This window comes from Oryctolagus cuniculus, chromosome 11, assembly GCF_964237555.1.
Source record: "Oryctolagus cuniculus chromosome 11, mOryCun1.1, whole genome shotgun sequence".
Lineage (NCBI taxonomy): Eukaryota > Metazoa > Chordata > Mammalia > Lagomorpha > Leporidae > Oryctolagus > Oryctolagus cuniculus.
In genome coordinates, this window is record NC_091442.1 from 17,961,182 (window position 1) to 17,966,341 (window position 5,160).

Sequence of the window (5,160 nt, forward strand, 5' to 3'; positions counted from 1 at the left end):
TCTCTTTTAGTCTCTAGATCCCCCTCAGCCCTTTCTTTTCTTCGCTAGTTATCCTTTCTGCCTGGAGAGTTTCCCACAACCTGGCGTTTGCTGACTGCGTCCTCCTGGTGCAGTTTAATGCGCTTCTTGGTCGTTGTGCTTGCTGTAACTTGGAATGGGATCCAGGGGCTTGATCAGACTCGGCCACAATCCCTTCAGCTGGATCCCTGGGGGAGAGCTGTTCTTTTGTGGGGAGGCACATCGATGTTGGGTGACTGGTGATGCTCATTATGGGTCAAATGTTAATCTGCTGGGGACGGCAAAGTGGTAACATTCCAGTCCTAGCCTTTCTTTGTCATTCATTGGTGGGACTACTTTTAGAGACACTTTCCCTCATTCTTCTTGGTACTTGTTGGTACAGAACAATTCATGTAAGAAAAGCAGCATAAGTGCTAGATTCTTCACCCCCCCCCCTTTAAACTAGATCTCAAGAGAATTAATTGATTCTTTAGCTATATTGAGAATCAGATGCTCAAGGATGCAGGGAATGAGGGAATATCCCATAATGGTTTTTTTCTTGCTTTATCCCACATTATACACACGAGTCTCAAATGTTAACAGTAATATCACCAACATCATAATTATTGGAAATGGTTAAAACATTTTGAAAACATTGGCTTTTCCCATTTTCCATGTTTTTTATGATTACTATTATTTTAAAATTTCTTTATTTGAGAGGCAGAGGAACAGAGATAGATTAGATAGAGCAGCCCACCCACTGGTTTACTCCCCACATGCCTGCAACCACTGGAGCTAGGCAGGGGCTGAAGCCAGGAGCCTGGATTTCAGGCCACATCTCTCACACAGCGGCAGTCCAATGACTTGAGCCATCACCATTGCCTTCCAGGATCTGCATTAGCAGGAAACTGAATCAGGAACCAAAGCTGGGTACCTAACCCAGGTACTCCAGTGTTGGAAGTGGGCATCTTAACCTCCAGGCTAACCATCCTCCTCCACTCTCCATATTTAAGAAGTCGCTGGGGCCAGTGCTGTGGCACAGCGGGTTAAAGCCCCGGCCTGCTGTGCTAGAATCCCATATGGATTCTCGTTTGAGTCTCAGCTGCTCTACTTCCCATCCAGCTCTCTGCTGTGGCCTGGGAAAGCAGTGGAAGATGGCCCAAGTGCTTGGGCCCCTGCACCCGAGTTGGGGACCTGGAAGAAGCTCCTGGCTCCTGGCTTCGGATCCGTGCAGCTCTGGCCCTTGTGGCTAACTGGCGAGTGAACCAGCAGATGGAAAACCTTTCTCTCTCTCTCTCTCTCTCTCTGCCTCTTCCTCTCTGTAATTCTGCCTTTCAAATAAATAAAATGAATCTTAAAAAAAAAAGTAGTCTTGTAGCTACATTGTCAGGGCATAGAGGTTTCAATGCTCTATTGTCTGCTTTCCTGTCCCCATGTAGTCTTAGCTGTACAAGTAACTATCTATTTAATATTCACTGCAAGTCCTTTTATTTTAGTTTTTCTAGTCATTTTGGTTATATGAAGCTTTTTATAAGGCAGGTGCTGGTTCAAGAAGGGCTCAGCAGGTTGTCATCTGAGTTCTTGCTTGTTAATAACAATTTACCTGGGCCCATCCTTATTTCCAAGTCAGTTTTGCTGGACATAAAATTTATTATTGTATTCTTTGTTCTGGAGTATCTTGAATCCGTTACTTCATTTTCTCCTGGTGTAAGGCATCGCTTTTGAAAAGCTTGAAAATTTTATTTATTTAATGTAAATAAACTATTTTTCCTGTCATTTATTTATTTTTTTATTTAGATGCTTGAAAGATTTTTTCCCCTTATCTCCTTGAAGTCCAATACTTTTATTAGAATATGCCTGATTATTCTGGACTGATATTTCATGTTTGCAGTAAGCTCTTCCAGTATACAATTTTGATTTTTACAAAACTTCAGTAGGGGCTGGGGCTGTGGTGCAGCTGTTGAAATTTCTCGGCCTAATATTTGTTTTTTTCTCCAGAATATTTCTCCATTTTTTATCGATTTAAAAATATTTCTTCCTTTTCTCTCTCTCTCTTTTTTTTTTTTTTTTTTGACAGGCAGAGTGGACAGTGAGAGAGAGAGACAGAGAGAAAGGTCTTCCTTTGCCGTTGGTTCACCCTCCAATGGCCGCCACGGCTGGCGCACTGCGGCCGGCCCACCGCGCTGATCCGAAGGCAGGAGCCAGGTGCTTCTCCTGGTCTCCCATGGGGTGCAGGGCCCAAGCACTTGGGCCATCCTCCACTGCACTCCTGGGCCACAGCAGAGAGCTGGCCTGGAAGAGGGGCAACCGGGACAGAATCCGGCGCCCCGACCGGGGCTAGAACCCTGTGTGCCGGCGCCGCAAGGTGGAGGATTAGCCTGTTGAGCCGTGACGCCGGCCCTTCCTTTTCTCTTAAGCATTATCTCAACAGTGTGTTAATTTGCTCTTGTGTCCTTCCCATTCCATCTTCACTTCTAAAACGACTTTCCCCTTACATTTCTAATTATTTCCCTAGTTCTGTCACCATTTTTCTATGGCTCTCTGACTCTCATTTATGTTACTCTTTCACATCTTGCATAATTGAAATGCCTTCTAGGGCGTTTTGCAGTGGAAGTGCTGATCTCCCCCGGGAAGTGCCTTGCAGCCTCACGCAGCATTGGCAGGACTGTGGTTTTGCTCAGAATCACTTTGGATGGGATTTGGCCTCGAGGCTTCTCCGCTGCTCACTTCTGTGTGAAATGAGCCGTGAGCGACTGGACAGAGGAGATGCTCAGAACGCACCCCTCTCCTGGCATGTGCACAGGGTGGCCCGTGTTCTGGGGTGCCCTAGCTCAGCTTCCTCCTTCTGCTTTTGTCCAGCTTCCTTTGAATCCTATTCTAGCTCTAGGGGCCCAGTCCTGGAAGCCAGCCCAAGTGGGCCAGGGTAAAAAAAATTAATGACCGGGATAGGGGAGGGGGTACTGCCTGGGTCCGGGTCCTCCCCAGCCCTCGTACCTACCTGGTAGGGACCTGGCAAGACCCCTGGCAACCCCTGTGTCCCTCCACACTGTCTAGAGAATACCGCTGGCTAGTGTAGGGTTCTCCTCTCGGTCTATCTGCTGTCTTCTTGTTTCCCTCTGTTGCCCCGCCAGGGTGGCTATGAGAAGTCTGTGCCTCCTCACTCACGTCTGGGTGATTGTGGGGATACCTTGCCAACTGACTCTGAAGCGTATGTCATCTGGGGGTTTGGCGTTTGTTAATTTGACCTGCTTATTTAACCTTAAAAAAGTTATTTGAAAGGCAGAGTGACAGAGAGAAAGAGAGTAAGAGAGTGAGAGAGAGCAAGTGAGCGAGCACACACACACACACACACACACACACACTGATGTTCCATTCTCTGGTTCACTCCTCCAAGTACCCACAACAGCCAGGGCTGGGCCAGGCTGAAGCCAGCAGCTTAGAACTCACTCTGAGCCTCCAGGTATTTGGGCTGCCATCTGCTTCCTCCTAGCAGGAAGCTGGATTGAAAGCACAGAGTAACCAAGGTTTGAACCAGGCACTCTGATATGGGATGTGGGCATCTCTAGCCAGTGGCTAAACCCACTGTGCCACATGCCTGCCCAGACCCACTTACTTTTATTTGGAATTTGGGGAGAGTAAAGCGCTTCAGTGGAATTGTTAGCATTTTCCTGGCTAGTTCAGTGTTTTCTATGCCAGGTCCCTTACTGGACCACAAGAAGATGAGATGTAATAACGAATGTAGTGTATTTAAGTGTCCTGTAAAGTCTGCTCCTGCTCTCTGCTGCCCTCAACCAAGCCTGATCCTCTTTCACTGCTGCAGGCTTGGCTCTTGGTCCTTTTATTTTAATATTTATTTTCTTTATTTGAAAGGCAGAATGACAGAGAAACAGGAAGAGACAGAGAGATCTTCCATCCCGCTGGTTCACTCCCCAAATGGCTGGAATGGTAGGGACTGAGCCAGGCTGAAGCCCGGAGCCAGGAACTCTATCCACGTCTCCTATGTGGGTGGCCAGGGCCCAGGTATCTTGAGCCATCTTCCGCTGCTTTCACAGGCGCATTAGCAGGAAGTGGATTGGAAGTGGAGCAGTCCCGTATGGGATGCCGGGGTTGCAGGTGGTGACTTAACTGGCTACATCTCATTTCAGGCCCTTTCCCCACCCCTGGTGCTTGTGCTTGGTTCAGACGATGGTGCAGGTGGTGGTGCAGGCCCCCACACTGGCCACCCTGAAGCTGGGGTCCCTGACCTTTGTGCCCTGGCCTTGCTCTGCTGGGACCTTGCTGGGCATGTCCACCCACAGTGGGTTTTGAAGAGTGATAGATCTACCCTGTGGCCATAAAAAGGACATGAGCCTGAGATGCCCTCTGCTGGCCATTGCTTTAATTGCAGAGAGGAGAGGAATCAGGTCTCCCATGGGAGCTTGGGGCCTCTCCCTTCTCAGGCAGTGAGGAGGTTCATCCTTTTTCCTTCTGGTTGGAAATGTGTATTTGCAGAAAAATAATGATAATCAAGAAGATATTTTCTCGTATGATCCTGCTGTCCAGGCAAACACGTCTTTTCTCTATTTTTTCATTTTATTTTGAAGGGACACACACACACGCACACACACACACACACACACGCACAGATATCTCCCATTTGCTCAAAGGTCCACAGCAGCTGGTGCTGGGCCAGGCCCAAGTTTGGAGCCAGGAACTCCATCGAGGTCTCCCATGTGGGTGGCAGAAACCAAACACTGGAGGTATCATCTGCTGCCTCCCAGGGCGTGCATTTGACCTGAGCCCAGGTGCTCTGATGTGGGCTGCCAGCATCCCAATCCGGGTCTTCACCGTGGGGTCAAACTCCCACTCTTGTTTTCTGGCATGTTTCTTCCAAGGAGACTGGGTCCCCGTGTCCCTCCCTTCTGGAGAGGGGCGTGGAGCCTCTGGAGGTTTACACTGCAACGAGTGGAGAAGGAGCTCCAAGACTGAGACCCGGGAGACTTGGCCATGAACCCCATTGCCCTGCCCCCAGCTGGCCGCTCTAGAGTGGTCAGCTCACTGTTCCCTTTCCAGGTCGGCACGTGCTAGGCGGTATAACATCCTCTGCTCTCTAAAAAAGGAAGACAAAAAGAAAAAGAAGGAAAGAAGGAGAAGATACCCCATCTCCTGCTTGCTGGAAGTGGT